General features: G+C 45.6%; 1 protein-coding gene and 2 long non-coding RNA genes across 4 annotated transcripts in view; 1 reads left to right on the forward strand and 2 right to left on the reverse strand.

Moving 5' to 3' along the window:
• The window catches only part of WASL (WASP like actin nucleation promoting factor), a 321008-nt gene that overhangs the window by 148074 nt on the left and 150175 nt on the right, over nt 1-22759 (reverse strand). The window lies entirely within an intron of this gene.
• LOC146856156 (uncharacterized) lies at nt 14122-14761 on the reverse strand. Its single transcript, XR_014981442.1, has 3 exons — nt 14712-14761; nt 14329-14460; nt 14122-14205 (listed from the first exon to the last, which is right to left on the reverse strand). It is a non-coding gene; the product is annotated as an uncharacterized LOC146856156 (long non-coding RNA).
• On the forward strand, nt 15709-17448 carry LOC146856157 (uncharacterized). Its single transcript, XR_014981441.1, has 5 exons — nt 15709-15758; nt 16010-16141; nt 16265-16374; nt 16485-16585; nt 16982-17448. It is a non-coding gene; the product is annotated as an uncharacterized LOC146856157 (long non-coding RNA).

Here is a 22759-nt window from a genome sequence, read left to right on the forward strand (position 1 = left end):
TTATCTGCTTCCCCCTCAGCCGATGCATTCCTGCCTAGTAGTTTAGGTAAACATTCTTCCAGTTACCAAGCAAAAAGGCCCAACTTCTCTGTCTTCATGCAAGTGATTCATAGCCCTGTTACCATGGAATATTCCTACCCCCTCGTGTTTAGTGTAGACACCTAGACGCTTGTACACGCACACACAGTCAGTATAGAATAGATTCTGTCCGAGAGTCCCTCTTTTATGGATAACATAGTTCTTTAAACATAGGATGCTAGATATGATTTGGGATTAGGTTGACTTGACCCCCCAGACTTCTTGTCTCCACATGTAGAGCTAAATGTCAAGTCCCCTTCACCCCCTAGTTACACGTCAATTGCACGTCATACTGCTGCGCGCGCATTTAGGCCAAGTATTATCTTATAGATCCACCTATGTATGACATCATAACCAATCATGTTCCTTTTCACCCATTATTACACCCATTTTCGGTTACGCAGACCAAACGTCAATTTCCTTATCAATTGTTACGCCTACTGTATTCACTTCATTATAATGTATGTACTATAAAAGTTACTTCTTGTCAATAAAGGGTGTGCTTCACTTCCTGAACCTTCGTGGTGACGGAACATTGGGAGCAACCGATTATAATCGATTATTGGAATAAAGCCCATTCCGAACCTCTAATACCACGGATTCTGCCTCTCATTTTATCGAGCTATTTTACTATGTTCCTGTATCAAATTCAGTCCCGGTAAAGGAATTTTTATTTATTATTAGGAGGAAGCCAGCAAGAGTAAACGGAGGGCTACATTTCTAAAGTAGTCCCACATGTAGTTTTATTTAAGGATGCGAGTGGCTGCAGGAGGGATACACTCAAAAGCACCAATAACATTAGGTGAGAGATCAATAATAATCCACTTGATTAAGACGAGAACGACAGTCTCAGGCCAATGAGAATGACAGTCTCAGGCCAATGGCTGGTCGTAAAAAGAAAATAGTTGATAAGGGTGGACCCACAGACCATACATAATATCTAGATTGTTACCAGTGGGTCTGGTGTGCTTTCAAACCCCAGGCCTAACAAGCATTTGCAATGCAATAGGTCTCGTATTTAAATGAGTTTAAGCTATTAGCATTGTAAATGACAATGCCTTTTATTTAGGTTTTAAAAACAAAAATAAAAGGCATTGTCATTTGCAATGTCAATATCTCAAACTCGCGTAAATGCGAGACCTATTGCATTGCAAATGCTTGTTATAGGGAGTGTCCAAAATTCGCATTATTTGCATATGCATAAGTACGTGAAATGTTTGAAATGTTAGACGAAATTACACAGAATTATGAGAAATATAAAACTAGCATTTGGCAGTATACTTGAGCGCAAGATGTGTTAGTTCAGAGGACACGTTTGAGCTGAAAAAAAATCTCCTGGAAAGAAGCAGCCACTCGTGTTCTGGTCGTCTGCATGCTGCCTTTGAGCACGTGCATAAATACGCAGCATGGTGAAATAATTTAATTTCTGAAATTTTGTGCTAATATCGTACCGCAAAATTGCGTCTCGTAACAGCATTTTAACCATGCCTAATATATACCACAACAGAGTAAATAATAATTAGTATTTTTTATTAATAATTAGATCAATAAAACATCAACTAAAATATGATTTTCATGATATCGTAATCCTACAGTAAAGCATAACTTTGAGTTGAGTCGTCCAGAAAGGTTTGTCGCTGTTCGATAAAGAGAAACATGGATTGAGTTTACGAGTATAATTGGTCTTTGACATGAGATGTGCACATTCTCATTACAACACACAGCTAAATGAAATTGTAAACAGTCCAAATGCAGAGGGAAATAAGGACTCCATGCTTTGCAATAAATAATGCTATCCAATAAGGGACACCCAAAAAACCCAGAAAAACGTATTCTGTGAAGTCTGGAAAGAGAAGGTGCAGCAGGTGCAGTGGCACAGCTGTGTATGTGCGTGTGTGAAAGTAATCGCGATCGCGATCACATCAAAGCGGCCGTGCAGCCCGCGAAAGTGAAAGCAAACGAGTGCTTTCAGGCCTCCAAATGGTGTGCGCGCCCGGCCGACGCACATGCACTGTATTTGGAGGCCTGAAAAGCCACTGTTTGCACTTCCAAAACTCGCTTACTACAAGCATTGGCATAGCCAATAGGTCTCGCTTTTGGGACCTTATAAGTATTTAGATATGCAGCACATTATCCTTAGTGCAACAACACCAACTGTTGCATGGCTAAACACTTATAAGGTCCCCAAGGTAAAACCTATTGGCTACGCCAATGCTTGTTTATTTTATACAGAGTTTTTATAGCACAAACTTGGCCAGAATCGGGTATCAGAGCGCTTTACATAGCACCAGTTGCATTACATGAGGACACATTCATATATGTTAGGTCCTGGGAGATTAAGTGATTTGCCCAAAATCACAGGATGTTCAGCGTCATTGCAGAGTCTCGAACCCAGTTCCCCAGATTCTTGGTGGACAGCCCTAGCCGTTAGGCCAACTCCGCTGCCCGCTAGCGATGTATCTTGCAGTGTGTGCCTTTACATGTAAATATACCAGCAGATTCCCAGCACACCGGGCCTCTTGTATGTCTGTTAAAAAAAAAAAAATGTTGATGAACGAAATAAGCTTTGGCGAATGGTTGACAGCCTGTTGGCTTTGCCAATGCTGGTTTTCAGAAGCCTCTTAAAAAAATGAAAAACATAAAGCACTCTTGTATTGATGTTGCTAATGCGATAAATTCCTTCCTCCTGAAGGACATCCAGAAACGCTGGGTACTTTTACCAAGTGACACTTTCTTTAAAAGAGATAACATTTTCTGGATAAAAAAGTTAGACCCTGAGTTAGAATGTTTTCTTTTAATAAAAAAAAAAGTGGCCCTGTATTTCACAAGCTGCAACCAACCACACACTGTATATTCTCCGCAGACATGATTGCGAACTGCCTTGCACACTGACTGAGTTTAAATGACGTGCTTTGTTTGGATGAATCTGCGGGCTTGGTCCATCTCTCACAACAAAACCGCTTTATCTGTAGTTGGCTTTCTAAATGTGGTACTCCACTGCCTGATACTGCCCGCTCTACATATTGTGCATTATGCCGGGCTGTCTGAGAAGGGTTCTGTGTCAGCTATCCTTGGAGCCTGCCCCTGCGAGTGATATATCTGCCTGCTGCTATTTGTGAATTTCCCACACGTATCCTTTGGGGGAGGGTTAGTACTGCAGCTGGAAGTCCTGAAAGTGGAAAGGAACTGTGGGGCAGACTGGGCTGTTATGTGGAGAGAGTTCCTGAATATCACCTATATGCCAGACCCCTGGAATTATGTGACCGGGGAGGACCCAGTTGCGTGACAGTGTTGACTAAATTATGCCTCAAGAAAAGACAGAGTAGTGCAGCATTTTTTGTGATAGTATTACTTCGTTATTTTTTCATATTTACTAGGCCTGGGCGAAGCACTACGCTACGCTCGCGTAGTTTGCGAAGTTCGCGCTACTTCGCGCTACGCGAACTGCACGTAGCACAGTGCGAACACGCGTAGCGTAGTGTTGCGTAGTGCTGCGGTCATTTTTTGCTTGCTCGCGGTCCTCAACGTCAAGTTGGCGACCGCGAGCAAGCAAAATGACATCCTGGCGAGACTTTTTCCTTGTTCGCGATCGCGAGCATGGAAAATAAACCTCCCGGCGAGATTCCCAACGCGAGAAGGTCAGGTTTCTCATTGCGAGGGGTCGCGTATGCTCGCGACCGCTCGCGATGAGAAACTACCAGTTCGCGTTGAGAAAGCTGCAGCTCGAGTAAAAATCTACTCGAGCAGCAGAAAACTACAGCTCGCACTGTGCAAGATGCCATTTTCAATGATTGCACAGTGCCGGTTGCTTGTCCGCACTGTGCAATCATTGAAAACAACATCTTGCACAGTGCGAACATGTTACTTCGCAGTTCGCGAAGTGCTACGCGTAGCTCGCGTAGTGCGAACTTCACTTTGCGTAGCTTCGCGAAGTGCTACTTCGCGAACTACGCCCACCCCTAATATTTACATATGTTAACACTGACTGGGCAAACGTTTCGCCTCATTATTACCAGCTCAGCAAGCAAAATACACTAATTAGCAACAGAAAGTTGACCAGTCAATCTATGCTAAGGGCCTTCCCCTTTCCTGCAACACGTGCAACCACTTCTTTCGAAACACTTGATCTGTGAGGTTTTTTTTTTAAAAGTCTCCAAATAATGCAACAGCTTATGCGGCAAATGTGGCAAATCCATAATTGTGCGTAAAATGCACGGCCGCAGAATTTCGTAATTGGAGTCGCTCTGCCTACACGTTATTTATTAAGCACTAGTCGTGAACTGTATATCTGGCTCTCTGCAAGGTGGAACGTTGTGCACATATGTTAGTATCTGTATATGTATAGGAACAGCTCCAGAATCTGCCATGGAATACAGATAGACTCGCGTGGAAGATGTACAGATACAATAAGTAGGACCGACTTTTCGCAGGCTTTACCGTAGTGCTGAATTTTGTAGAGCTAGATATTCAGAAGTACAACCCTAGACGGACGGATTCCCCTAATTCAAACATATTACAGGAGAATAAAAATCGAAAAACTTGCGTGAATGATCTCTTCTGCCCCACAGCCTGCAACAATACGACGTGAATTTCATGTCCGCAGAAAATAGGGGTATATGTTATGTGCACACGTTAATATATCACGTTAGCCTTCGTCCTTCACGAACATGGCCTGAAACGACTATCGCTAAACCCATTAGTGCGTCGTCATAGTTTACAGTTTTAAAGGAAAGCTGGCTGATATTAAAGTTATAACAAGCGCGCACTGAAGTTGACGAGGAGGGAGTGGGAGGGGGGAGTGGGGTGGGCACAGTGGTGCGGCCGCAGATGTAAAAGGCAGGGAGAGGGTGAGATTGAGAAAGGGAAAGATAGGGATCAAAGGAAACAATAACAAGCAGGAAGGGGGTGGCAAATGGTGTGCACTTTGATGTCCTCAGTGGCCGCACGGCTCACTGAGGACATCAAAAGGGGCCGCGAAAGTGAAAGCAAACGAGTGCTTTCAGGCCTCCAAATGGTGCGCGCGCCCGGAGGGCACACATGCACTGTATTTGGAGGCCTGAAAAGCCACTGTTTGCACTTCCAAAACTCGCTTACTATAAGTCTCGCCAGAGCAGCGCTAAAGCGCTGTCTCAGACGAGACCTAAAAAGTACCACAATCATCAGGGCTCATAGCCTCCTGAATAGACCCCTAAAGAGTGCGTGACTACACATCACAACTGTATTTGAGTAACATACAACAATAAAACTGCATCACAGGTCAGCAGCTAATGAACAAACTCTCAATGTGTGCACCTCTCAAAGTATCTTTAGGAATAAAGGAAAGCAACAACGTACCTCAGACACTCTGTTATACTATGATTTATGTATCGCTTGATGCCTGTCACGAGCCAGTGAAGCACATTAGTTGATGGGTCGGACGCTACACCTAGGTGTGCTTGGTTGGAAGCATGATGAGTTGGAGTGTGGCCTGTGTGTGAAGTGAATATGTGTCGTGTGATGACCAGAACATATCATTGAAATCTGCATATGAATACACACGCATCATAAATATACTTTCGACTTAATTACAACTATGCTCACGAATGAAAACATGCGCAAGAGGAGCAGACACGAGAACCATTAACTGTTTGCGATGTGACATGTACAACAACAGATTATTGTACTGAGGGAGCCGGTAAAACAGAATACAATCTATAACAGTGAGCGATAAGAATAAAAAAACTCTTGCTTTGGAGCCTACACAACTCAAACACGGCGATAGTTAACTTGACAGCTGCCTAAAAGTCATCTTTCCTGATGTGGTGGCGCACTGTACACAGAGTAGTACAATGCACTACTTCGAGAAGTTTACTGAACTGACATCGGCATTTTTCAGTTACCACAATGAGTGTTGACTGACGGAGACGCACACACAATTGTGCACAGAACATATTCTTAAAATAACGCCTACCACAAATGAATCGGAAGTTAGAAATGTCTAGTAAGTACAGTACCACAGCAGGATTCTTTGCCCACGCTGAAAACAAGCACATTTGGGTGACACTCCAGGCACCAACTGTTCGTAAAGAAGTTCAACGTAGAACAGGTATTTAACGAAAACTAACGTGTCCAATGCAATCGCACCCCACGAGGGGCCGGATGTATTCTATGGTTCAGTCTCCTGGTTACACACTCGTTCCACAACTGACACGAACGGAATACATGTACTGAACGTAATATCCCTTTACACGAGGGTCAGAGGGCAAAGCACCCCATGGAAGCAGAGAAAAGGCTCAACATGAAGCCAAGGGGGATGTGCACTGGTGTGAATCCGAGCAAAGACGAACCTTAGTTAAAAACAGGAGCACAATTTAACTAGTAGAAACATCGATTATGAAAAGGGAGAATACACAGCTCATTTGTCCTGGTGAAATGAGCAAGTGACCTGCATTTATTTAATAAACAGACGTCCTCATCAGGCGTTCAATCCCAGGAGCTAATTTACAAACTTCTTTGTTTTAAATTGTGTGGTTAAATTTGTGCGCAGGACTGTGGGTCCTTCAACTAGTAAAAACGTATCCAGTTCCCACCAAAGTGGTATTTTCTCGAGCGAGGTGGTAATTTTTGCCCACTTCGGTGATCTTCACACAGTGGAATCCCGTTTTTGGATATTTATTTTTAGGTCTTGCCTTGCTATCGCGTAAGCGATCGCAAAGCGAGACTATTGTAAAGGGGCTTTTCAAAGTGCTCCCAAAAGCGGATTGCATGGCTAGCACGCGCACAATCACGCGCATCGTGCCGCCATGCACTCCGCTTTTGGGAGCACTTCAAAGGGTCCGCTCCCACGCCTGGAATGCGCTCCCCCGCCAAGCGCGCGCGCGTGCCACGCTCCGCCGGGCTTGTTTTTTTCTTGTTTTCCTTTCATTTCCCTCCTATTCTGTAAAGAGGATGTCTTCTTACCGGGCTTGTTTTTTTCTTGTTTTCCTTTCATCTCCCTCCTATTCTGTAAAGAGGATGTCTTCTTAAAGCTGTCTGCCGCACCCTCACGTTAGAAATCACAAGGCGTCTTTACAAAATCCGTCTGCCAGTTCCACACACAAAACAAGGGGGCGGAGCTTGAGACATAGTTGACATTTTCATCTTAAGAGTTAAATTTTGTTTGGAGAGCGGTTTTTCTACATTATACTAAAAAGCGTTTCGTGTGGTCTCTGATGAGCGTGAATATATCTTTCTGAGAAGTAATGCCACAGAATGTTCCACAACAGCGCATGTGCTTGCATAACGTGTTACATAATTAGCTCTCCAAGGCCGCTGAATTCAACCAGCTCTGCAACATGACTTGATTCTGCACCCCCTCATGAACGCACAGCTCCAGCTCATGATGTGGAAACGCACGTGCCTGCCTGCAATAAGTTCCCTCACACATACACACTCCCTGCTGTCCTGTCTCCCAATCCCTGTCTCACACACACTTTCTCTCCTCATCGCTGTTTCCTCCTCTCCACATCTCTCACAAAGATGCTTCCTCTCCTTCTCTCGCTCTGTCTCCCTCCTCTCACACACAGTGTCTCTCTCTCTCTCTTACCGTGTCCCTCCTCTCGCTCCTTTTCTTCCCCCTCCATCTCTTTCAACAAGCAGTGGGGACCACGGAAGCCTCTTCCTGTACTGGGCAGACGATTTGAAAATGTAAATTGTAACACGAATTCAGTTCAAAACCTTGTGTACAGCTTTCAAGTCCCTGCATGGCCAGGGTCCTACTGGGTTAACTCACTACTTTAAACCCTATACCTCTCGAGAGCGCTCTGGTCTGCTGCCGGCAGAAACCTTGCCGTCCCCCGATTCAACAAGCATTTGCAATGTAATAGGTCTTGCATTACTGAAAGTTTGAGCTATTGGCGTTGCATCATTATTTGCAACGCCAATAGGTCAAACTTTCAGTAATGAGGGTCCGCTCCCCCGCCTGGAATGCGCTCTCCCGCCAAGGGCGCACGCCATGCTCCGCCGGGCTTGTTTGGGGAACAGCGCTCAGTATTTTCACACTTGACTACCCCAGCCAGTCAGGCTTCTAACGCCTGTTCATGCCACTGCAGCCTGGCCTCCAGATAACAGCCCGGCTCAGGGGAGGGGGATGCGAGCACATTCCAGCCCTCAATATCTTTTGTTTCTTGGCCTTTGGGCTATCTTTGTACTTACAACTGGAAACGGGGTTATGTGACCCCAAGACATGCTAAATCCAAACGATAAACTCTTATAAAACAGCCTGGCGCGAGAGAGAAGTACACTACGGTGCATCATTGTCTTTTGTTTGTTGGCTGGGCTATCTTTCCACTTACAACTGGAAACGTGGACAGCCACCAATCACCAAAGCTCTTAATACACCATAACAGCACTGCAGTGGTACGGGTTTCATTGACCATAGAAGATGGCGGGCTAGGTCGGCTGCGCTGGTATTGTCAGTTGCGCCTGGGTGAGGTTATCTCTGCATCTGGTGCATTGAGCCAGCGAGATAGCTTATCGGGCACTCTTTGCGTTTGGACGTGTTTTCTCGCCGCAAGCTTTGTTCCTGTGCTGTCTTTGCTTTCGAGTGTCGCCGCGGTCCCAGCAGACTTTTCGCACTCCTCCCGCGAGGCGCGTGTTTGGCAGCACTACTGAAGAGGTTTACCTGCCTCTGGGCTACAGCAAGCCTTCTCTCCTTGGTGAATAATTGTCGCATGGTTTATTTTGTGTCATTGTGGTTTAGGTGGTGTTGTTTCCCAGCAAGCCAGGAGGTGCACATCTGGCTGAGCCCGTTAGAGTAAAGTTTGCACCATCATCTACGGGATCTGGTGCTTCGGGGGATGTGGACCCGAAACCCCTTCTTTGCATCCAGGTTTGAACCAGAAACTCGCCCCTCTCCCATCACAAGCCACACGTTTCTTTGCATGGGTGGCTGTGAATCACTGGTTTCTTTACATCGCGGTGTCAGAACCCGCCCCTTTCTTCGTTTATTGACCTATGTTCATGGTTCCGACCCCCCCGCCCATTTTCTCCCTTTCAAGCCTAGACGTTACTTTGCATCGATTGATTTGTACCCGTCCCGCCCACATTTATCAATTTAATTCAATCCTTTGCATTGGGGTATAAACCACATACCCCCCAATTCCTCCCCCTTATAGGCCTTCGGTTCCTCTGCATTGGTGGATGTAGATCTGATACCAGCTCTTTCCTTATCAACCACAGGCTGCTGTGCACACCGATCCCCAACCCCACAGAATCTTTCTCCCTTTAAAGGCCGTACGTTCCCCTGCATTAGTGGCCCTGCACTCGAAACCCCTCGTTTCATCCTCCACAGACTACCTCTGCTCCTAACAAAAGTATATCCTGTAATTCGGGCAGCTGCTTTTGCAGCTGGGCACACATTTGTTCCTTCCTCAGGCCTCAGAGTGCATGTGAGTTTGTCTGCACACTATTAACTATTTTGACTAAACTGCACAATAGAGGGTTATTAGTTGGGCCGAACTGCACTGCTTTCATCATTTTCGTAAATGTTCTATTTATTTATTTAGTTTTAAAAAATGGCGATGCAGAAATCAGCACATGCCAATGTGTTAGTGTGCCTACTTGTGGCCGCAATCACAGGGCAGTGTGCGGCGGACCCTATAGGCCTCAGCAAGTGCTCCTTGAGATGTGATGTCTCCAGATGCCCAAGTCCCAGCTGCCCCAGCTGATACGTGCCCAACCGCTGCAACTGCTGTCTCGTCTGTGCCGCAGGTGAAGGGGAGGCCTGTGGCCGTAAAGAGGACCCGCTGTGTGGGGATAGTCTTGAGTGCAAGCACCCTGCAGGGAAGCGCATGGCCAATGGCGTGTGCCAGTGCAAGCCGACGTCCAAGGTGTGTGGCAGCGATGGAAAAACCTATGACCATATGTGCCAACTGAAGGTGGAGACATGCAAGGCGCTGCAACAAGGGCTGCCCGCCATCCTCCAGAGGCAGAAGGGAGCCTGTGAATCGGGTAAGAGTGTGAAAGCATCACCGGCTTATGTCACCACTGGGCCTTATCTGCAATCTGCTCTTAGTATTGTTGCCAAATGTAAATACTTTTACCTGGGGACAAGTGGATCCTTTGCAATGCAATAGGTCTCGCATTTGCGAGAGTTTCACCTATTGGCATTGTAAATATCAATGCGTTTTATTTAAATGTTTGTTTTAAAGCATAAATAAAAGGCTTTGTCATTTACAATGCCAATAGCTTTAACTCTAGCAAATTATTGCTTTTTTTTTACCACGCGAGTTTAAGCTATTGGTATTGTAAATGACAATGCCTTATATTTATGTTTCAAAAACAAAAACATGAATAAAAGGCATTGTCATTTACAATGTCAATAGCTCAAACTCGCGTAACTGCGAGACCTATTGCATTGCAAATGCTTGTTCTTGTGTGTTGGTATTTTTTACGTAGGTTTTCCCTTGCGGCAGATTTTCAAGAATGGAAAATACTTTCCTCCGAGGTTTCATCTACCTCCACCACTGATAGTATGAGGCTATAAGTCCACCATCACCCAACCCCCATCCCACCACACCCAAGATACAAAATAAAAGATGAGCACTAATAAAAAGTATCACTAACGCACATAGCAACATCCACATGCAGTGCCAAGAAGAATAAGCTACTTACCTTAGGTAAGTTTCTGGTAGACTAACTGTAGATTTCTCAACTTATGAATATTCCCCTTGTCCTCATATTGGATATGGAAACTTATCAGCAGTTCCCCTGCGCGCCGCAATGTGGCACCGTGCAGGTCTCTGCACCAGCTCTGCTCCTGAAGTGATGTGCAGAGCCAATATTGGCACCACTCCCGCACACTGATGCCAATTTCTTATCGAGCTGTCCGCGCCCCCAGATGCAGAACCCCCAATAGCAAGTTAGCCTGAACCACTTTGTGCAGATTCCTAGAGTTGGGATCGTTTTAGTGGACAGTCCAATTCACAGAGCAGAGAGGATAGTGTGGAATCTGCAGTTAAGAGTCTCTACCACAAAGAATGCTACAGAAGGTAAGTAACTTGTTCTCCTGATAAAGACATCTAGAGACAGATTTTTCAATTTTTAAACAGATATCAAAGCAATACCTATTCAGAGGAGGGTCTGTCAATTGGCCCTAACCATAAAGGTCTGTAAGACAGAGAGGGCAAAATGCCCCTTTTGGAGAACATGGCACATTAGACAGTAGTGCTTTTTGTATGTATGGAAGGACGCCCATGTGGCTTCTTGACAAATGTGCAGGCCATGAACTCTGCGTGCCAACACAGTGACCAGGGCCCTAGCCCTGGTACATTAAGCTTGACGCCCTTCTGTGGGCTACTTCTTCGTCAATGTCAATATACAATTTACTGATCTTCAGTAACGCCTTAGCTGATAGACTATCTAGCTGCACAGAAAGGTTTTCAGAATCTGTCTGTTGCAGGAAATCAAGGTGGTGTTGGCAAGGTACTCTAAGAGGATTTGGTGTTTCACAGGGTAGAGGTGTTCTGGTTGATCCAAATTCAGGTATGGAAGTTGCAACACTGAAGAGAATGACTCCTTGTCATTTTTGTAACATGATTGGGAAGAGGGTGTATAAACCTATGGCCTGATGAGTGCTAACAACTGTAAAAAAAAAAAAATGTTCGATTCCCTACCTCTGCATTATCCCCAGGCGTCAGACTGGATCCGGGAACTTTTCATGAGCAGTAGCTCTGCACGCCGGTAGGTGGCGTAGTTCGGTATCCGTGGCATCGTCCGCACCAGAAGTGACGTGTGTGGTGCCTACATAGCGGACGTCAGTTTCCTTTTGAGACTTTCCACGCCAGGTGCACAGAGCCACAAAGAACACTGACTACTAGTTTGGGACCAAGTGCCCTGAAAGGGGAAAGCCCTGTCCCTCGAAATCAGTTCGCAGAGTGAGGTGGATGGGTAGGTCAGTAAGGAATCTGCAATAGAAAGTGTCACTACCGGATAAGGCGTTACTGAATGTAAGTAACCTGTACATCTGATAGACTTCTAGCCGCAGATTCCTTATCTTAGAATAGATATCAAAGCAATACCTCCCCAGAGGTGGGTCTGCAAAAATAATTCACACTAAGAAGTCCTGCAGGACCGAACGGGCAAAATGCCCCTCCATATGGACTTGAGTGTCCAGGCATTAGTGCTTGGTAAACATGTGCAGAGTCCACCACGCTGCTGTCTGGCAGATGCCCAGGACCTGAACTCCGCATGCTAACCCAGTGGTCGCAGCCTTAGCTCTGGTGGAATGAGCACGCAAGCCCTCAGAGGGTTGCTTTTTTTTAGCAATGTGTAGCAGATTTTAATGCAGAGCAAGATCCATCAGGAGATGGTCTGCTTCTGCACGGCCTTTCCCTTCTTCGCTAAGACATAGCCCATGAAGGGTTGGTCATCCACCTGGAATTCTTTTGTACAGTCAAGGTAGAACGACAATGCTCTTTTTGGGTTCAGACGGTGAAGCTGCTCCTCTTCCTAGGAGGGATGTGGCGGAGCGTAAAAAATATTAACTGTGATGAACTGACCGACATGAAAGGGAGTAACAACTGTCAGTAGAAAGGAAGCTCTTGTGCTAGGAACCAGCTTGTCTGAGTAGATGTTTAGGCACGGAGGCTTAGATGACAAAGTCTGAAGCTCACTAACCCTCCGGGAAGATTTTGTTGCCAACAGGAAGGGCGTCTTGATGGTAAGGAGCCTGAGAGGACAATTATGCAATGGCTCAAAGGTAGCACACCCAATTACGCAGGGGGACCCCAACAGACAGATAGAGGGCCGGAACAGCGGGGTATAGAGATCAAAGTAAATCAAGAACAAAATCCAGCCCTCGTATATATATAAAGGGCCTACAACCTAGGTCCCATAGTCAAACAACACTAGTAAAGAGCTGAAACCACAATCTGGTGTGCACAAAGTGTTAAACAAAAAACAAAAGATTAGGCATAGTAACTAGATACGAAAATATAAATTTCTGGTTTATTTGATTCTTTTTTTTGCTTATATATACACATTACATAGTTTGTGACATTGACTGTTTTTTGTACTTTTTGTTTAATAAAAAACATTTGGTGAAATTAAATAATATGAAGAAAACAATACATAGTATTGATATATCAAGAAATAACAACATGTCCCACTCAACATTCAACTCATACATACCCACAATCATTCATCACAACTTAACGATCATAAAACAATTGGAATGGTGAGATTCCAATGAGAACAGATATATCATACACATGAGAAACAAATAAAATACACAGGTGCCAGGAGTACAAACGCCAGATGAAAAAACAAACAGATGGAAGATACAGATGTCAGGAGTACAAGCGCCAACGCGCGTTTCGGTGTACGACCCAGACAGAGGTCACACCTTCATCAGGGCGCAGAAAAATAAGTAGAGGGGGACATGAGCGATACCTAGGTTTAATCAAAGGAAAAATATATAAGAATTATGTATATATATCAATCATTAACACACATTACGTAAAAATTCCACTTATCAGATACAAAACATAATCAGTGAGGATCAGCTCAAAAATAGTGTACATACATTGATATCATAATATTATCAAAATATTATCTAGGGTCCGGTCGGTACCCCAAGCGAGCAGTTTTAGAACAGTACCTCCAAACAAACATAAATCAATCGTTCATAAAACACAGTTACAAATTTCTAGTGAAAAGCGGATAATGGAAAGGTGAAAGATAGGAAGAAAAATAATAATGAAGAGACTAATTTGTGATGCACAACCAGTAAATTCATAGCATTAATATCAGAAACAACACATATTACGGTAGACAAGGGCGGTCTTACGTGTTTTGATTGGAACGTGCCCTCAATAGTCTAAGTTAAGGGATACATCAATCATGAGAGGGAGTTCCTCGAATCACTAGCTCTTCTCAGGACCAGGTTATCTGTGAGGGGCAGAAAGCAACAACGGCCGTTGAAGGTAACAAATTAGTTTTTACAGAGTTTTAAGGGGGGACTGATCGGACCAGCGGTATGTCAATCGGAGTAACCTACCAATCGGATGCTTTCTGAACGGTGTATTTACATAACCACAAGATGGGTCATATCATATAAGTTTGGATAGCAGACGTGGACTACAGCTTCCAAGGAGAATATTTGCTGGCCTACAAAAAGAGATGTATATATATCTGATCAGGTTCGGGGGTCTGTAGAGTAAATATCAAAGCATGAATGAAAACATCACCTATTTGATCGTCAGGATACGGAGAAAATATGCGTAAACCCACCTGTTACAAACGTGCGTTGTAAAGGCATTAAAGTAAACGATCGACGTCTTCAATAGGCCCCTGAAGGTTCAGCAAACCAGATGAGGGTATAGAGATATATACGGCTCGGGCTACTGGCTCATGAATAGTTTCCTGCAAATGAGAGGGCAGGATATGTGTAAAAATAGCCGGTCGAGAACACAATAGTGACAAACAAACATTGGCGTCCCAGAAAGGGATGTGGCTAAATATACTCTAGCGGGATGCACAAGATGAAATACATACTCTTAGTGCGTTGTGGGTGTTCGTAAAGTAATTAAACAGCCCATTTACCGGTGGATTGGTAAGATCGGAGCGGATAAGGCCTAAGGGGGTGCGGCAGTAGTAAGGGGCAGAATACTTACAGCAATATTCGAGCAACATCATCCGTTCGTCATGGTCCTGTCGGGCGTGAGTATAGGATCAATTTCATCAGGTGAAATCGAGCAGAAAGGAGACTAAGCCATGTGCTAGCTGAGTATACGTGGATACGGCGCGGCCATGTTGGAAAAGGGATTTCGAGGGGAGATGGAAGGGTAAAAATAAATTAAATTAACGCCCGCAGGGTGACAAATAAGGAATAACATGAATAGGTGAATAGGGGGGGAAAAAAATTACGGGGCAAGTACAGGTTGACAGTAATAGGGGTATTTAGTGGGAAAATGTTTTCCTTGAGAGACAACACGAGGCGGGGAGTCAAAGTCAATCACTGGCTCAGTGCCAACCATAATGACAAGGACCTTAAATGGTCCATTCTTGAAAAGATCCGTTCCTCCCCTGGTAGAGACCCTAATACCATCAGAAAGAAAAGAGAGACTTTCTGGATTTTTTATCTTGATGCCGTTCATCATGGATTGAATGAAATCATCCAATGGGAAAATGCCATTACCTAAGAGATCCTATAACCATCTGAAAGATAAGATGGACGTTCTGAAGCCTTATCTCGATGCCGGTCATCTCGGATTGAATGAAATCTGCATAAGGGAAAAGGCCATTAACTAATCTGACTTTGACTCCCCGCCTCGTGTTGTCTCTCAAGGAAAACATTTTCCCACTAAATACCCCTATTACTGTCAACCTGTACTTGCCCCGTAATTTTTTCCCCCCCCCTATTCACCTATTCATGTTATTCCTTATTTGTCACCCTGCGGGCGTTAATTTAATTTATTTTTACCCTTCCATCTCCCCTCGAAATCCCTTTTCCAACATGGCCGCGCCTATCCACGTATACTCAGCTAGCACATGGCTTAGTCTCCTTTCTGCTTCCATGCCTAACCTCGGGACATATTCTCCCATTGGAGAACGATTTCCGCTTCACCATTTAAATATGATCGATTTCACCTGATGAAATTGATCCTATACTCACGCCCGACAGGACCATGACGAACGGATGATGTTGCTCGAATATTGCTGTAAGTATTCTGCCCCTTACTACTGCCGCACTCCCTTAGGCCTTATCCGCTCCGATCTTACCAATCCACCGGTAAATGGGCTGTTTAATTACTTTACGAACACCCACAACGCACTAAGAGTATGTATTTCATCTTGTGCATCCCGCTAGAGTATATTTAGCCACATCCCTTTCTGGGACGCCAATGTTTGTTTGTCACTATCGTGTTCTCGACCGGCTATTTTTACACATATCCTGCCCTCTCATTTGCAGGAAACTATTCATGAGCCAGTAGCCCGAGCCGTATATATCTCTATACCCTCATCTGGTTTGCTGAACCTTCAGGGGCCTATTGAAGACGTCGATCGTTTACTTTAATGCCTTTACAACGCACGTTTGTAACAGGTGGGTTTACGCATATTTTCTCCGTATCCTGACGATCAAATAGGTGATGTTTTCATTCATGCTTTGATATTTACTCTACAGACCCCCGAACCTGATCAGATATATATACATCTCTTTTTGTAGGCCAGCAAATATTCTCCTTGGAAGCTGTAGTCCACGTCTGCTATCCAAACTTATATGATATGACCCATCTTGTGGTTATGTAAATACATCGTTCAGAAAGCATCCGATTGGTAGGTTACTCCGATTGACATACCGCTGGTCCGATCAGTCCCCCCCTTAAAACTCTGTAAAAACTAATTTGTTACCTTCAACGGCCGTTGTTGCTTTCTGCCCCTCACAGATAACCTGGTCCTGAGAAGAGCTAGTGATTCGAGGAACTCCCTCTCATGATTGATGTATCCCTTAACTTAGACTATTGAGGGCACGTTCCAATCAAAACACGTAAGACCGCCCTTGTCTACCGTATATGTGTTGTTTCTGATATTAATGCTATGAATTTACTGGTTGTGCATCACAAATTAGTCTCTTCATTATTATTTTTCTTCCTATCTTTCACCTTTCCATTATCCGCTTTTCACTAGAAATTTGTAATTGTGTTTTATGAACGATTGATTTATGTTTGTTTGGAGGTACTGTTCTAAAACTGCTCGCTTGGGGTACCGACCGGACCCTAGATAATATTTTGATAATATTATGATATCAATGTATGTACACTATTTTTGAGCTGATCCTCACTGATTATGTTTTGTATCTGATAAGTGGAATTTTTACGTAATGTGTGTTAATGATTGATATATATACATAATTCTTATATATTTTTCCTTTGATTAAACCTAGGTATCGCTCATGTCCCCCTCTACTTATTTTTCTGCGCCCTGATGAAGGTGTGACCTCTGTCTGGGTCGTACACCGAAACGCGCGTTGGCGCTTGTACTCCTGACATCTGTATCTTTCATCTGTTTGTTTTTTCATCTGGCGTTTGTACTCCTGGCACCTGTGTATTTTATTTGTTTGTTACTCATGTGTATGATATATCTGTTCTCATTGGAATCTCACCATTCCAATTGTTTTATGATCGTTAAGTTGTGATGAATGATTGTGGGTATGTATGAGTTGAATGTTGAGTGGGAAATGTTGTTATTTCTTGATATATCAATACTATGTATTGTTTTCTTCATATTATTTAATTTCACCAAATGTTTTTTATTAAACAAAAAGTACAAAAAACAGTCAATGTCACAAACTATGTAATGTGTATATATAAGCAAAAAAAAGAATCAAATAAACCAGAAATTTATATTTTCGTATCTAGTTACTATGCCTAATCTTTTGTTTTTTGTTTAACACTTTGTGCACACCAGATTGTGGTTTCAGCTCTTTACTAGTGTTGTTTGACTATGGGACCTAGGTTGTAGGCCCTTTATATATATACGAGGGCTGGATTTTGTTCTTGATTTACTTCAAAGGTAGCACACATCAGGAAATTTGAGACCAGATTAAGGTCGAATTGGGGCATGCTGAAGGGGGAAGGTGGAAACGTGTTGCAAACCTTTCAAGAGCCTATTTACAACAGGGGATTTGAAGACGGATGGCTGATCAAACAAGGCAAGAAAGGCTGAGATAGCAGAAAGATAGCCCCTTAGGGTGCCCGGAGCAGAACCCTACTGAGAATTAGAAAGGATAAAGAGAAGGACCTGAGAAAGGGTAGCAGAAAGAGGGTCAACCGGTTTCTCTGCACACCATGCAACAAATGTGAAGCAAAAGCAGGCGTACATAGTATTGGTGGAGGGCTGACAAGATAACAGGGCAGGGTTCTGGTAGAAGGTTGAAAGATGTCAACTGTTGCCGCTCAATCTCCACACATGAAGGTGGAGCGTTGACCGGCTCAAGGGGAGGATCTTCCCCTGCTGCTGGGACAGAAGATCCTTCCAAAGACGCAGCCAGATCAGAGGACCGAATGCCATGTTCAACAGCTCAAGATACCAAACTCTCAGAGCCCAAAAACGGAGCCACAAGGATGACTTGGGCTGGGTTGTTTCTGATCTTCTTGAGGACTCTGGGCAGGAATGATATGGATGGAAAGGAGTACAGGAAGCCTGGACTCCATTTGAGACGAAAAGTGCCTCAGATTGAGAGCTACCTTGGAAATTCTAGCATGCAGAACTGCTGACATTGCACGTTCTAGGTGGTGGTAAATAGATCTAACCAAGGATCTCCCCGCAGCTGAAACAGACCTTGCACCACCTCCAGATGGAAACGCCATTCTTGATCTGCCACACCTGATGTCCGCATATGAGCTGCAACCACCGCTATCACCTTCGTGAACACCCAAGGGGCACTGGTAGTAGGGTAGATTGTGGTAGAGTTGAGTGGATCGAGGGAGATTGGGGGTAGATTAGAGTGGAGTGGGGTAGAGCCCAAGAGCCCTGTTGTACTTCTGTCTATGGGTAAGTCCCATAAGCACAAGAAGAGTAAGAAGTCAGAGGTAATCAACTTTGTCCCGTCCGTCAAAGTCATCCGAATAGACGAGGGAGCGCCGTCATTCAAGACCTGGCTCCGCAGTGGAGTCTGAGCCTGGGCCGGCTCTGCACCTCCCACAAACAACTTCTGGCATCGGCACCCTTTAGCCAAGTGAGGAATAACTTCCTGGCAGAGCAAGGAGAGATGGTCCACCGTCAGCCTGTCGCAAGTGAGTGGCATAGTTAAAGGGGTAGACAAGAAAGGGAGGGAGTAGATCCTTTGAACAATCTGAAGAACCCAGCGGTCTGATGTTATCGACCTACAGTGGGCCAGGTAATGGCGTATCCTGCCTCCCACTGGGTGCCCATGATGGCAAAAAGGCAAACTAGAGGAGTTTGGAGGCTGCGGCTGCTGAAGGAGTGGTGGACTGGCCTGAACTCAAGACTGCCCGATCCCCGGGGTCTGTGGGTACCACGTCCTCGGCCACCTCGGCTGGAAAGCTTGGGCAGCGTGGAGGCTGGGCTGGTAAAGACGTGGTTGAAAGCCCATTCCTTCGCTTCGAAAAGCAGGCTGAGTTTGTCGAGGGGCCATTGAAAGGCAGAAGGACCTGGCTGCTCTGCTATCCTTGAAGTGCTCAAGCGACGAGCCCACCTTGTGTCAGAAGAAACAGGAGCTATCAAAAAGCATGTCCATAAGTGCTGCTTGGACATCCCTGGAAAAGCCAGTTGTTCTCATCCAGGTGTGGAGCTATAAAGCCATCAACTAATAAACGGCTCTGCCCAGTGTGTCGGTCGTGTTCAGCCCACATCGAATCGTGAACTTCGCTGCATCTCTTCCATCAGACATAGCTTGAAAGAGAATGGTCCGGGCTTCTTCTGGAACCATGGGCAGCACCTGGCAAACGAATCCCACAGGGCCTGTGAGTAACAGATCAAAAGGCACACGGTGTTCACAGACCACAGTGCCAGGCTGGTGAAAGAAAACATTTTCTTCCATAAGATTTCCAACCTCTTCGATTCCCTATCATGTGGGGTGTAGGGAATGACCCAAGATTTGCATGGGAGGTAGAGGCTTGGATCACCAAGCTCTCTGGTGTAGGGTGTTGCGAGAGGAAGTTGGGGTCCCCTGGGGCAGTGCAGTGGCTGCAGGTAATCATTCTGTTCACAGGAGCCCCTGTACAGGGTTTGGCTTAAGTCACCAGCTGGATATCCGCAAGGGCTTAATTAAATGGGAGAAGCAGTTCCTATTGGTTACTCCCGACTGAAGCACCTCCGTCAAGACATTAGTCTTGACTGCCAGGGAGGGTAGGCTAAGGTCCAGGACTTTAGTCACCCTTCTCACCACCATAGCAAAAGAAACCCTCTCCTCCGTAGCTACGGTAGGGGGAGAGACAACATGCCAGTATCTGGAGAGATGTATAGTCTGCTAGCATCCGCCAATTCTTCACACCAGTCCATGTAGGAATGTAGGGGTAATATTCCTCATGGTCCAGTAACCCCTCCCAAACCTCCCCAAGTACCAGCCCATAAGACTAGCTCTCCACCCTCGAAGGCATGGTTTTAGTCTGCATCGGTCAACTGTCCTCTAGCCCCGAGTCGGGATAGAGAATCCCCGGCATTGGGACCGGCGCCGGGGAAGGTCAGTGCCGATCTGGATTTCTCCGTGGCTCCAAGGCTCATGGCTGGGGACAGGAGTGGGACAGGTGGTAAAGACCCAGTGGAGGGCCCTCCCAACCCCCCAAGGGGAGGCTCACAAACCGACAAGGGGGCACTCCCAAAGCAGGGTAGGGCGGCGCACTCCCAAAACAGGGGGGGGGGGGGGCAGCAGAGGCCCCTCCCAAACCCACAGGGACCCCTCCCAAACTCTCAGGGGATGGACCTTTTCTGCACGACTTGGTCTCCATTGCTCACGCGAATGCCACTAAGAACTGGTCGTTCACCTGGAGGTATCTGGTACAATCTATGTAGAAACTTGGCACTTGTTTGGGGTTCAGGAGATGAAGTCTCTCCACCTCCTTAAAATGGTGGGGTGGAGCATAGAACACCAGTAAGGTGATGGTTTGACCAACATGGAATGGCGTCACAATTTTTGGAATAAATGATGCCAGAGTTCACTGAACCAGCTTATCTGGGAAAAAGGTGGCACCCAGCAGGTTGAAACAAGAAATCTTGGAGCTCATTCACCCACTATTCTGATGTTATGGCAGTGGAGAACAAAGTCTTGAGGGTGAGAAGCCACAAGGGACAGCGGTGTATCAGCTCAAAGGGAGTGCATATCGAATACATGAGGAGCAGGTTAAGGTTCCACTGCAGCATAATAAAGGGAGAAGGATGAAACAGATGTTGGAATCTCACAAAAAATGCACCACAAGAGGTGATTTTAAACAATGAAGATTGATCTGTCAATTGTAAAAAGGCAGAAGGATACCCGGTAGCCATGGCCAAAGCCTTGCTGAACAAGGGGAAGGTAGAGAGCAAACAACAAAACATCAGTTAGCATGGTCTGGAGGGGATCTATCTGTTGCACACCAAACCACAAATTTATCCCAACGACAGGCGTATACATTTTTTGTTAAGTGACATTGGGCTGCCAAGAGGATATCAACCACCTACAAAGGAAGGTTCAAGGTGTTGAATTGTCACCTCTCAAATGCCACGCATGAAGGTTGTGCAGGTTGTGATGAAGAACTCTGCCTTGCTGGTGCAACAGCAGATCCTCCAGGATGGGCAGTGTTCTTGGAGGATAGATGCTTATGTCCAGGATCTCTGGATACCAATCTCCCTGTGCCCTATCAGGAGCCACTAGGACGACTTTGGCCTGGTAGATTCTGATCTTCTTCAGAACTCAGGCAAGGGAGATATCGGTGGGAAGGCATATAGGAGCACCAAGTGCCACTGTAGGCTGAACCTGACAAATAGAGAGAGAGAGACGCCTTGGGAACTTAATCTCGTAAAACTGCGGACATTGCTCGTTCTTGGCAGTGGAGAAGAGATGAAGCTCTTGCGTCACCTCCAGGTATAACTGTCACTCGTGATTTGCTAGGCACAGGCGACTGTGGTAATCCTTCCTGGTGTTCAAAGATCCCGCCAGGTGATTAACCACCAGAAACATCCACTGGTTGTCCAATCATTTTAAGAGGCAGAGCACCTCCCGGCATAGGGAGTACGACCCCACCATGCCCGGTTCGTTGCATTACCACATGATGGTGTTGTCCGTATGAACACTTGCACCAGGCTTCCCTTGATGGAGGGCTGGGAGGCTATTAAAAGCCAAGCGGGTGGCCTGTAGCTTCTGCAGGTTGATGTGGAGCCAGACTTCAGCCAGGGACCAGAGGCCTCTGAATTCCAACTCTACCAAATGACTACCCCAACCCAGGATTAAGGTATCGTTCACTACTGTCAGCACCGTTTGGGGTAGGCAGAGGGGCCTACCACAGACATGACATAATCCTGGTCGAACAACAATCACTGCGGGTCTTTTGTAGTCTCCTCTGCAATTTGGACATAGTCGGAGAGGTCCCTTGATGTGGGGCCCACATGACTTCAAATCCCACTGCAGAGCCCCCAAATGCCATCTGGTGTGTGTGATCAGCAGGGTGCCAAAGTACAGGAGTCCCAGTACCTTCAGATTGAACCACTGAAATCCAGGACAGCAGCTAAAAGATCTGGACCATAGATTAGATTGAATATCCTAGACTCGCCTTTCCAGAGGAAAAGCACAAAACCAGACAGTGTCCAGAATAGCTCCAATGAAAGGGAGCAACTGGGGAGAACTCAGGTGTGACAGCTGCATTTTGATAGTGAACCCAGAGGATGACAGGGGGTTTACCATAGTCTAAGGGTGGGTGATGACTGCCTAGGGTGAACCCGCCTTCTCCAGCCAGTCATTGAGATTGGAGACGACCAGGACCCCTGACTTCTGAAGATGTGCAGCCACCACCACCATCACTTTTGTGAAGACCCGAAGGGAGCTGGTCACACCAAAGGGGAGCACAGTGAACTTGCATTCTCCTTTCCCACCAACCTCAGATAGCACCTGTGGACCCACAGGATGGAGATGTGGAAAATCGAAGTCCTGCAGGTTGAATGCTACCATGCAGTCTCTGGGGTCGAGAGCAGACTAGACCAAGGCCTTCTGAAGCAAGGTGTTGAAAGG

Source organism: Triturus cristatus, chromosome 4_1 (genome assembly GCF_964204655.1).
Source record: "Triturus cristatus chromosome 4_1, aTriCri1.1, whole genome shotgun sequence".
In the NCBI taxonomy this organism is placed as follows: domain Eukaryota; kingdom Metazoa; phylum Chordata; class Amphibia; order Caudata; family Salamandridae; genus Triturus; species Triturus cristatus.